Below are 11168 nucleotides of genomic sequence, written 5' to 3'. Positions count from 1 at the left end.
CGTTTGATCCAAGGCAGCCAGCTTTCAGGGAGAAGGCTTACAGCTTTTCATCTCATCCCCTGCATGCATCAGCCTTACTAGAGATTTGAACAATGCAAGGAATTCGCGAGAGCATGCGAAATATACACAAACACTGATCTCTGGCTGAAGGAGACTCGAACCTACGAACCTTAGGACAAGGTACGCAGTGCTTTACCAATCTACCCACACTGGACCAATACCTTGGCGTGTAGCATCCGCTACACGTTTGATCCAAGGCAGCCAGCTTTCAGGGAGAAGGCTTACAGCTTTTCATCTCATCCCCTGCATGCATCAGCCTTACTAGAGATTTGAACAATGCAAGGAATTCGCGAGAGCATGCGAAATATACACAAACACTGATCTCTGGCTGAAGGAGACTCGAACCTACGAACCTTAGGACAAGGTACGCAGTGCTTTACCAATCTACCCACACTGGACCAATACCTTGGCGTGTAGCATCCGCTACACGTTTGATCCAAGGCAGCCAGCTTTCATGGAGAAGGCTTACAGCTTTTCATCTCATCCCCTGCATGCATCAGCCTTACTAGAGATTTGAACAATGCAAGGAATTCGCGAGAGCATGCGAAATATACACAAACACTGATCTCTGGCTGAAGGAGACTCGAACCTACGAACCTTAGGACAAGGTACGCAGTGCTTTACCAATCTACCCACACTGGACCAATACCTTGGCGTGTAGCATCCGCTACACGTTTGATCCAAGGCAGCCAGCTTTCAGGGAGAAGGCTTACAGCTTTTCATCTCATCCCCTGCATGCATCAGCCTTACTAGAGATTTGAACAATGCAAGGAATTCGCGAGAGCATGCGAAATATACACAAACACTGATCTCTGGCTGAAGGAGACTCGAACCTACGAACCTTAGGACAAAGTACGCAGTGCTTTACCAATCTACCCACACTGGACCAATACCTTGGCGTGTAGCATCCGCTACACGTTTGATCCAAGGCAGCCAGCTTTCAGGGAGAAGGCTTACAGCTTTTCATCTCATCCCCTGCATGCATCAGCCTTACTAGAGATTTGAACAATGCAAGGAATTCGCGAGAGCATGCGAAATATACACAAACACTGATCTCTGGCTGAAGGAGACTCGAACCTACGAACCTTAGGACAAGGTACGCAGTGCTTTACCAATCTACCCACACTGGACCAATACCTTGGCGTGTAGTATCCGCTACACGTTTGATCCAAGGCAGCCGGCTTTCAGGGAGAAGGCTTACAGCTTTTCCTCTCATCCCCTGCATGCATCAGCCTTACTAGAGATTTGAACAATGCAAGGAATTCGTGAGAGCATGCGAAACATACACAAACACTGATCTCTGGCTGAAGGAGACTCGAACCTACGAACCTTAGGACAAGGTACGCAGTGCTTTACCAATCTACCCACACTGGACTAATACCTTGGCGTGTAGCATCCGCTACACGTTTGATCCAAGGCAGCCAGCTTTCAGGGAGAAGGCTTACAGCTTTTCATCTCATCCCCTGCATGCATCAGCCTTACTAGAGATTTGAACAATGCAAGGAATTCGCGAGAGCATGCGAAATATACACAAACACTGATCTCTGGCTGAAGGAGACTCGAACCTACGAACCTTAGGACAAGGTACGCAGTGTGGGTAGATTGGTAAAGCACTGCGTACCTTGTCCTAAGGTTCGTAGGTTCGAGTCTCCTTCAGCCAGAGATCAGTGTTTTTGTATATTTCGCATGCTCTCGCGAATTCCTTGCATTGTTCAAATTTCTAGTAAGGCTGATGCATGCAGGGGATGAGATGAAAAGCTGTAAGCCTTCTCCCTGAAAGCTGGCTGCCTTGGATCAAACGTGTAGCGGATGCTACACGCCAAGGTATTGGTCCAGTGTGGGTAGATTGGTAAAGCACTGCGTACCTTGTCCTGAGGTTCGTAGGTTCGGGTCTCCTTCAGCCATAGATCAGTGTTTGTGTATATTTCGCATGCTCTCGCGAATTCCTTGCATTGTTCAAATCTCTAGTAAGGCTGATGCATGCAGGGGACGAGATGAAAAGCTGTAAGCCTTCTCCCTGAAATCTGGCTGCCTTGGATCAAACGTGTAGCGGATGCTACACGCCAAGGTATTGGTCCAGTGTGGGTAGATTGGTAAAGCACTGCGTACCTTGTCCTAAGGTTCGTAGGTTCGAGTCTCCTTCAGCCAGAGATGAGTGTTTGTGTATATTTCGCATGCTCTCGCGAATTCCTTGCATATATGTATATATATATATATATATATATATATATATATATATATATATATATATATATATATATATATATATATATATGCAAAACAACCACTGTGAAAGATAGAATCCCTTAGAAACCGTTAGCAGCAATTTCAATAAAACAATAAAACTTCTACTAAAAGGCAAAGATGAATTAATTAAACAATTTACTTCCACTAATGACTAATCCATCTTTACCTTACATGTATGGACTAATGGACCAGGTAATCCAATCAGACCAATTATTAGCTCCATAGGATTAGTTTCGTATAAATTATTGTTGGTAAAATTTCTAACTTCAATGTTAAAAACAACTTAGATTTAGTTGATAAATTAAGCTCCTTGACTGACTTAAATGATTTTAACATGGTTAGTTTTGATGTTACTTCCTTGTTTACGAAAGTTCCTGTTGATGATTTATTAAGTTTCTTATCTGAAGAACTCGTTAACTATGATTTACCATTACCAGTTCCTACCATCATTAAACTTATTAAACTTTGTATTGTTGATGCAAAATTTGTATTTAATGATAAGTTTTGCACTCAAAAGTTGGGTATGGCAATGGGAAATCCTCTCTCACCTGTTCTTAGTAATCTATACATGGAGTTTTTTGAAACAAGATTGCTTAACACAATCCTCCCTAATAGAGCAAAATGGTTCAGATATGTCGATGGTATTTTATGTCTTATTCCCAAGAATATAGATATACACCATTTCCTTGGCAAATTAAATAGCTTAGCCCATTCTATAAACTTTACTGTTGAGTTTGAGGAAAATAACTCATTGCCTTTTCTAGATGTTTTAATTATTAAGAGCAATAATGAATTCAAATTTAAATTTTACAGAAAACCTACAAATAACTGTTCCTATGTACACTATTATTCTTCCCATCAAGATAAAGTCAAACTGTCTGTTTTCTCATCAATGTTTTTGAGAGCTTTACTTATTTGTAGTCCAGAGTTCATAGATGAAGAAATATCCAAAATTTATGAAATAGCCATTGATCTGAAATACCCGAAAAATGTAATTGATAAATCAATTAAAATTGCAAGAAATACTTTTTACAACCCAAAAAGGGACAACCAACCTTATTCAACTAAAAATATGTTGGTTCTCCCTTACCATGAAAACTTGGTTGATATGCCTTCTCTTCATAAGACTACTGTATAATCCTATGAGTTTAGTGCTTCCCCATGATTATAATAATAATAATCTTCTTAAGACTTTTAATATTAAAGTTGTATTTAAAAATCTTGATACAGTAAAAAAACTTTTGATAAAGAATTCCCCCCAAAATGCTGACGGATGTGTCTATAAGATTCCTTGTAAAATTTGCGATAAAGTTTATTACGGTCAAACTGGTAAAAGTCTCGAACTTACATTAAAACAGCATAAATATAGCATTAGAACTGGACAAGATTCCAATGCTTTATTTATTCATGTGAGAGACTTAACCATCCAATCGATTTTCAAAAAGTTGAGAAAGTTGTATCAAGCAAGTCCATGGTTGACAGGAATATAATTGAATCTTGTTTCATAAAAAGCAGTTTTGAGAATAATATGAATATTTTCTTAGGTTTGTATAAATTAGATTCACTTATAATTAATAAAATTTGGTTAGAGTTTAATGCCTTGGGGATTAGTGTGGACGGTTACAAAGCATGGCTTGCTTCTGCAGTGTTTTAAAAATTGAGGTTGGAGAGTTGAAGGAGGAGGTCTTGCTTCTCCAGGAGGAGATTAGGAGGCTGAAGGTCCACCTCAATGGGTCTGGGAGAGAGTGTGAGGTGGCTGGAGTTGTGGGGAATGAGGCTTCTAGCAGCGAGGTGCAGTCTGTCTCTCGCTGTGAGGAGGCTGTAGTTGGGGAGGCAGCAACGGCTACCAGCAGTGAGGTGCAGCCCAGCACCTGCTACAAGTGGCGAGTAGTTCACAGTAATGGAAGGCGCATCAGAGTAAGGAAAGTTAAGAGTGAAGATCTGAAGGTAGGAAATCGCTTCTCTGTTCTTCAGGATGAATGTACTTCAGTGGCCAGTGAAGGTAAGGGTACTACTGCCCCTGCTAATGGAGGTAAGCGCATTCTTGTGGTTGGTGACTCTCAGGTAAGATACATTGACCGTGCTTTTTGTAATAGGAATAAGAAGATGAGAGATAGAGTGTGCTTCCCTGGAGCTGGTGTTGGGGACATTGTCAACAGGCTGGATAATATCATGTCAGGTAATGGGAGCAAGCCCATTATCTGTCTCAGTGCTGGTGGAAATGATATTGGGAAGGGTAGGAGAGAAGAGCTGCTAGATAAGTACAGGTCAGCTATAGATTTCATTAAGTCTAAGGGAGGGATCCCAATCATATGTAGCATCTTGCCTAGAAGGGGAGTAGGAAATGAATGGTTGTCTAGGGCAATTGGTGTAAATTGCTGGCTAGATAGATACTGCAAGGAACTTGCAATCCCATTCATTGACAACTGGAACAACTTTTATGGCAAACATGATATGTATGCAAGGGATGGGGTACATCTCTCTGGGGCTGGGGTGGTAGCACTTGCAGACTCGATTGAGAAGGCCATTGGTGAAATGCCTATGATTTTAAACTGATGGAAGATAGAGGTATGGGTGTGTGTGGGAAACAAGCAGGTTGCAACACTTGGGTTGGAAACAGTAAATGTATAAAAGGCATTCAGCATGAAGTTATAAATAAAGACAATAGATCAGGTCAGCAAACAAAGGGGGACAGCAGAGGGCAGCAAGGGACTAGCTCCCTTAAGGTTTACTATACTAATAGCAGGAGTGTAAGAAATAAGATAGATGAGCTAAGATTAATTGCAAGTGCAAGAGACATAGATATTATTGCTATAACAGAGACCTGGCTCAATCTGAAAGATAGAGAGATGCCCTCTGAATGTCACATATAAGGCTATAAATTATTCCACACTGACAGGGTCAACAGGAAAGGTGGTGGAGTAGCGATGTATGTCAAAGACAATTTAAATTGTTGTGTTAGACAAGATATTAAATTAGAAGCGTCAGCCACTGAATCTGTTTGGTTACAGCTTCTCGAGGGCCGAGAAAAACTAATTTTGGGTGTGATTTACAGGGCCCCAAATCTTGATAGGGAGTGCAGTAAACTTCTATGGGACGAAATTCGTAAGGCATCTACATACGAAAATGTTGTGCTAATGGGAGATTTCAACTATAGACAGATTGACTGGAGCAATTTGACAGGAAATTTAGAGTCAGGTGACTTTCTTGATACGATCCAGGATTGTTTTTTAAAACAGTTTGTGACAGAGCCAACTAGGGGAAATAACCTCCTTGACTTGGTTCTTGCCATTAGGGAAACACTAATTAATAATCTTGAGGTTAATGATGAGCTTGGGGAAAGTGATCACAAATCACTCAGTTTTAATATATCATGGAATTCCCCTAATAATGGCAATCAAGTCTCCGTCCCTGACTTTCGCTTGGCTGATTTCATAGGACTGAAAAATTACTTAGGTGGGCTGAACTGGGATGACCTGACTAAGGTTCAGGTAGGTGGTGATGGTTGCCGATATGATGCTTTCCAGGGCATAGTTCTAGCTGCTCAGTCAAATTATGTTCCAAATAGGGAAATCAGATCAAACAAAATGATCCTAAATGGATGAACAATAGATTAAAATATCTGATTGGTCAAAAGAGAGGCATATATAGGCAAATCAAAAGAGGAGAGGGGCAATTGAGAAATCGATATATTCAGTTAAAGAGAGAAATAAAAAAGGGAATTAGAAAAGCAAAAAGAGATTATGAGGTTAAAGTTGCAAGAGAATCGAAGACTAACCCAAAAGGATTCTTTCAGGTATACAGAAGTAAGATCAGGGACAAGATAGGCCCACTCAAAAGTTCCTCGGGTCAGCTCACTGACAGTGATAAGGAAATGTGTAGAATTTTTAACACATACTTTCTCTCAGTTTTTACACAGGAGGATACCAGCGATATTCCAGTAATGATAAATTATGTAGAACAGGACGATAATAAACTGTGTACTATTAGGGTCACAAGTGACATGGTTCTTAGGCAAATAGATAAATTAAAACCTAACAAATCCCCAGGCCCTGATGAACTGTATGCAAGGGTTCTAAAGGAATGTAAAGAGGAGCTTAGCACACCTTTGGCTAATCTTTTCAACATATCACTACAAACTGGCATGGTGCCAGATAAGTGGAAAATGGCAAATGTGATACCTATTTTCAAAACAGGTGACAGGTCCTTAGCTTCGAACTATAGACCAATAAGCCTAACCTCCATAGTGGGAAAATTTATGGAATCAATAATTGCCGAGGCAGTTCGTAGCCACCTTGAAAAGCATAAATTAATCAACGAATCTCAGCATGGTTTTACAAAGGGGCGTTCCTGCCTTACGAATTTATTAACTTTTTTCACTAAGGTATTTGAGGAGGTAGATCATGGTAATGAATATGATATTGTGTATATGGACTTCAGTAAGGCTTTTGACAGGGTCCCACATCAGAGACTATTGAGGAAAATTAAAGCACATGGAATAGGAGGAGAAATTTTTTCCTGGATAGAGGCATGGTTGACAAATAGGCAGCAGAGAGTTTGCATAAATGGGGAGAAATCAGAGTGGGGAAGTGTCACGAGCGGTGTTCCACAGGGGTCAGTGTTGGGCCCCCTGCTGTTCACAATCTACATAAACGACATAGATGAGGGCATAAAGAGCGACATCGGCAAGTTTGCCGATGACACCAAAATAGGCCGTCGAATTCATTCTGACGAGGACATTCGAGCACTCCAGGAAGATTTGAATAGACTGATGCAGTGGTCGGAGAAGTGGCAGATGCAGTTTAATATAGACAAATGCAAAGTTCTAAATGTTGGACAGGACAATAACCATGCCACATATAAACTAAATAATGTAGATCTTAATATTACGGATTGCGAAAAAGATTTAGGAGTTCTGGTTAGCAGTAATCTGAAACCAAGACAACAGTGCATAAGTGTTCGCAATAAAGCTAATAGAATCCTTGGCTTCATATCAAGAAGCATAAATAATAGGAGTCCTCAGGTTGTTCTTCAACTCTATACATCCTTGGTTAGGCCTCATTTAGATTATGCTGCACAGTTTTGGTCACCTTATTACAGAATGGATATAAATTCTCTGGAAAATGTACAAAGGAGGATGACAAAGTTGATCCCATGTATCAGAAACCTTCCCTATGAGGATAGACTAAGGGCCCTGAATCTGCACTCTCTAGAAAGACGTAGAATTAGGGGGGATATGATTGAGGTGTATAAATGGAAGACAGGAATAAATAAAGGGGATGTAAATAGTGTGCTGAAAATATCTAGCCTAGACAGGACTCGCAGCAATTGTTTTAAGTTGGAAAAATTCAGGTTCAGGAAGGATATAGGAAAGTACTGGTTTGGTAATAGAGTTGTGGATGAGTGGAACAAACTCCCAAGTAGGGATAAATACATGAGTGGATGTGGGTGGGTGTGAGTTAGACCTGATAGCTTGTGCTACCAGGTCGGTTGCCGTGTTCCTCCCTTAAGTCAATGTGACCTGACCTGACTAGGTTGGGTGCATTGGCTTAAGCCGGTAGGAGACTTGGACCTGCCTCGCATGGGCCAGTAGGCCTTCTGCAGTGTTCCTTCGTTCTTATGTTCTTATGTTCTAATAATAAACCTTATTTCTTGGGTAGAATGATTTGTTGGTGGGTTGTCGTGAGGACCTGTCTAGTTGGACCAGCGGACCTACTGCAGTGTTCCTCTTTTCTTATGAGTCCGGTATTGTCCCGCATCAGGTGTTTCATTGTTGTGGGAGTTGACTGTGAGGTATGGTCTAAGCCCTTTAATTGCCTTCCTTTGATGTATTATTTTCATAGTTCCTTGACAATGTGAGTAGTCACGAAAGCGCTTGGAATTTCACTACCCTTTCACAGTGGTTGTTTTGCATATTTTAAAATCACCTGTTTACTGTGATCTTATTGCATATATATATATATATATATTAACTTTTCTGTTGCATAACTTTCCAAATAAAAATTTTGTTGTGCATATTTGTAACTGTATTTTAAAATTATTCGGAGAGAAGTGTAAAGAAATAATGTGAGGCAAAAACGTAGGTAAATGTAATTGTGATTGGGAAGTGAAAACAGTAATGTAGTGAAAGCGAATTAAAGAAAGCGGGAAAAAGAATTCAAAATTAATAAAGAAATTAACAAGTAAATAAAAAGAAGAAGAAATCAGTAAAACTGAGAATGAGAGAGAAGTGTTGAAAATATGTGAGTCGACTGGAATAAGGAATAACAACAATATAACTAAAATATATGTAGGGAAATACCGAAAGTAGTAAATTAATGAAAGAAGAACAGGAACGAGACTCACGGATTCTCAGGCAGATGAGATGTGGTTCTCTCTCTCTCTTTCTCTCTGTATCTTTTACAGTTTTTCTCTATCTCATCCTTCCCTTCCTCCCACTACACTCTCACTCCCTCACTCTCACCACCCGCACTGACTTGCTAGACTCTCACTCACCAACCAAATTTACCCCTTCCCCCTACCTCTCACACACTCCACCTCTCTCCTCCCCTCTCACTCTACCACCTTCTCTCCCCTCCCTATCTTTTTCTACTCCTCCCATACCCCTGTACACACACACACACACTCACACACACACACACACCTTACCCACGACAAAACAGGCCAAGTTATCTACCGACAAGACACATAAAAGCACACATCATATACGCGGCCTCAGATTGAACACCAAACCTTCATTTTAAACACGTGGAAAAGCTTGAGAAGTTCGAAAGGTTTGCAATAACTCCAGTACAAAAACAGGAAGGAGCGGATGAAGGAACTGAATTCTTTCTTGAAGCCTTTTTATCCACTTCTCCGAGGCTATGGGTCCCACAATTTACACCAGAGGTGGACCCCATCCTATATTATAATATATATATATATATATATATATATATATATATATATATATATATATATATATATATATATATACCTCTATAGCTGGAATGGGGACCCTCATCCTCAGAGAAGACAATAAACGTACCTCAGGGAAAACTCAAGGTTCTCCCCGGAGCTGTTTGAATATTTTCTTCTCCTACCACCCCCTATATTTATATTCTATGTGAACATTTATTAATAAACAAAATACATTTACAGAAAAAAACATAAACATGAATACAATGGCACAATGTATCAAAGATGATGAATTTCCTCCAGCTCCTCCGAGGCTGGACGTGAACCAAGTATGCAGCAAGCATTTCCCCTCTGGATGGCGACGCTGAGGCGCTGGAACATGAAAGTGGCTGCCCTTGGGTCCCTGGTGGTGTCGATGAGTCTGGAACCCAATTCTTTAAGGAAACGTGTGGCATTTTTTCCCCATGATCCCAAGGTCTCTGATCCCACTGGGACAAATTGATACTGTTGGCTAATGTCCCTGTACTTGCTGATCTTGTACTCCTCCCTGTGGTCAGCAGCTCCTCCCTGTCGCCCCACACTGTGATGGATATAGGTGCCAGCCAGTGTGGACACACAGGTATAGTCCCATGCTAAGAGCTTGCCATTCTTCCAAGGATAGATGGTGATCCCGTCGGGGCGGTTTGCTGGGTTGTGGGTGTTGTTTGCTGCAAGTGATCGTGGCTCCCTCTCGGCAGGGCATCCAGCTGTAGCAAGGGTTCTCTTAATGATGTCGTTGACCTCATTGTGTCTTGCATGCCAGCCCTTGGTTTTGGAACAGTTGAGACCATGTAGACCGTATTGGTCTGCTTGCACTTCGCCGCAAATACACATGTATTCTGTGTGAATTGGGGCAGCAAGGCGCAGAGCCACTGCAATACGGAGGGTCTTAGGGTCGAGTCGCGTTCCCATTGCCGATATGGGAACTGTTTGGAGGAAGTCCCCGGAGTGAGGTGCACTCACAGCCTGGAGACGGGCAATCTCCCTATCTGATGTTGCAGCCCTGAGCATGTTGGCAAGCACCTTTTCAGCAATTGGGCTATCCCAGCTTGACTGTTTGTGAGCCAGTGCTGCACTAGGGTTTGGTGCTGGAGCAGCAAGAGTCTCCCATTCGGTGATGGCACTGACATAGCTAGGGTCTTCTATTCCTGCTGAGTCACTGAGGGTGTCAGGAAGAATTTGTCTTATCAACTCGTTTGATGCAATGGAAGAGGATAGGAAAGCTGGTAGAGCAATCTGGGAGGATCTGCGTACTCCTAGCCCTCCAAGCCTGACCGGAAGCGAGGCTTGCAACCACTGTCCATCGTCAAGGGAAAGATTCAATACACTCTCTAGCATGGCCTTCAGGAGAGAGTCATATTCCTTGAGTTTTGGACTGCTGAAGGCTGGGGAGCATCTCAGAAAATAGGTAAGTTTTGGGGTTGACAGGCACCTGGTGAGTAGGTAGAAGGCATCGTGTGTGTCAATGTCTTTCATCCTGCTTTCCATCGTCCGGAGGTCTGAGACTTTTTTTCCTAGGATCAGATCGATGGCATTGGACCCAAGAGGAGCACCGAGGAGAGTGCTATTGGCCGGATCAATGGCTCGTGCTCCTGGTAAAATGGTACTAATATTCTGGATCAACTGTTGATTGGTAGAAACTATTTCACATTTAGTGGGGTTTAAAGAAAGTCCCAGGCTTTCTCCCATGTCTTTAATTTTACTGATGTCCTCCAGGAGAGATTCTGTTGTGCCAGCTAGGGTACCGTCGTCCAGGAACCAGATATTGAGCTCGCTGGAGAGTGCCTCCGTGACTTCCTTGATGACCAAACAAAATAGAAAGGGGGCGAGAGGGTCCCCCTGTTGCACGCCCTCACACGAGTCAATTTCATGGTCCCCAAACAATAGTTTGGAAGTCACACTATAACACGATTCTATGAAGGGAT

General features: G+C 41.8%; 1 protein-coding gene across 1 annotated transcript in view; it reads right to left on the bottom strand.

Annotated features, from left to right (window-relative positions):
* Positions 1–8789, bottom strand: part of LOC128684142 (ATP-dependent translocase ABCB1-like) — a 214921-nt gene extending 206132 nt beyond the window's left edge. Inside the window, exon 1 of the mRNA XM_070089690.1 lies at positions 8653–8789. The gene's annotated coding sequence lies outside the window, so the exon portion shown is untranslated. The remainder of the gene's footprint in view (positions 1–8652) is intronic.
* Between the last annotated feature and the right edge of the window lie 2379 nt (positions 8790–11168).

Source organism: Cherax quadricarinatus, chromosome 2 (assembly GCF_038502225.1).
Source record: "Cherax quadricarinatus isolate ZL_2023a chromosome 2, ASM3850222v1, whole genome shotgun sequence".
NCBI lineage: Eukaryota > Metazoa > Arthropoda > Malacostraca > Decapoda > Parastacidae > Cherax > Cherax quadricarinatus.
This window is presented reverse-complemented; position numbering and strand designations above follow the sequence as displayed.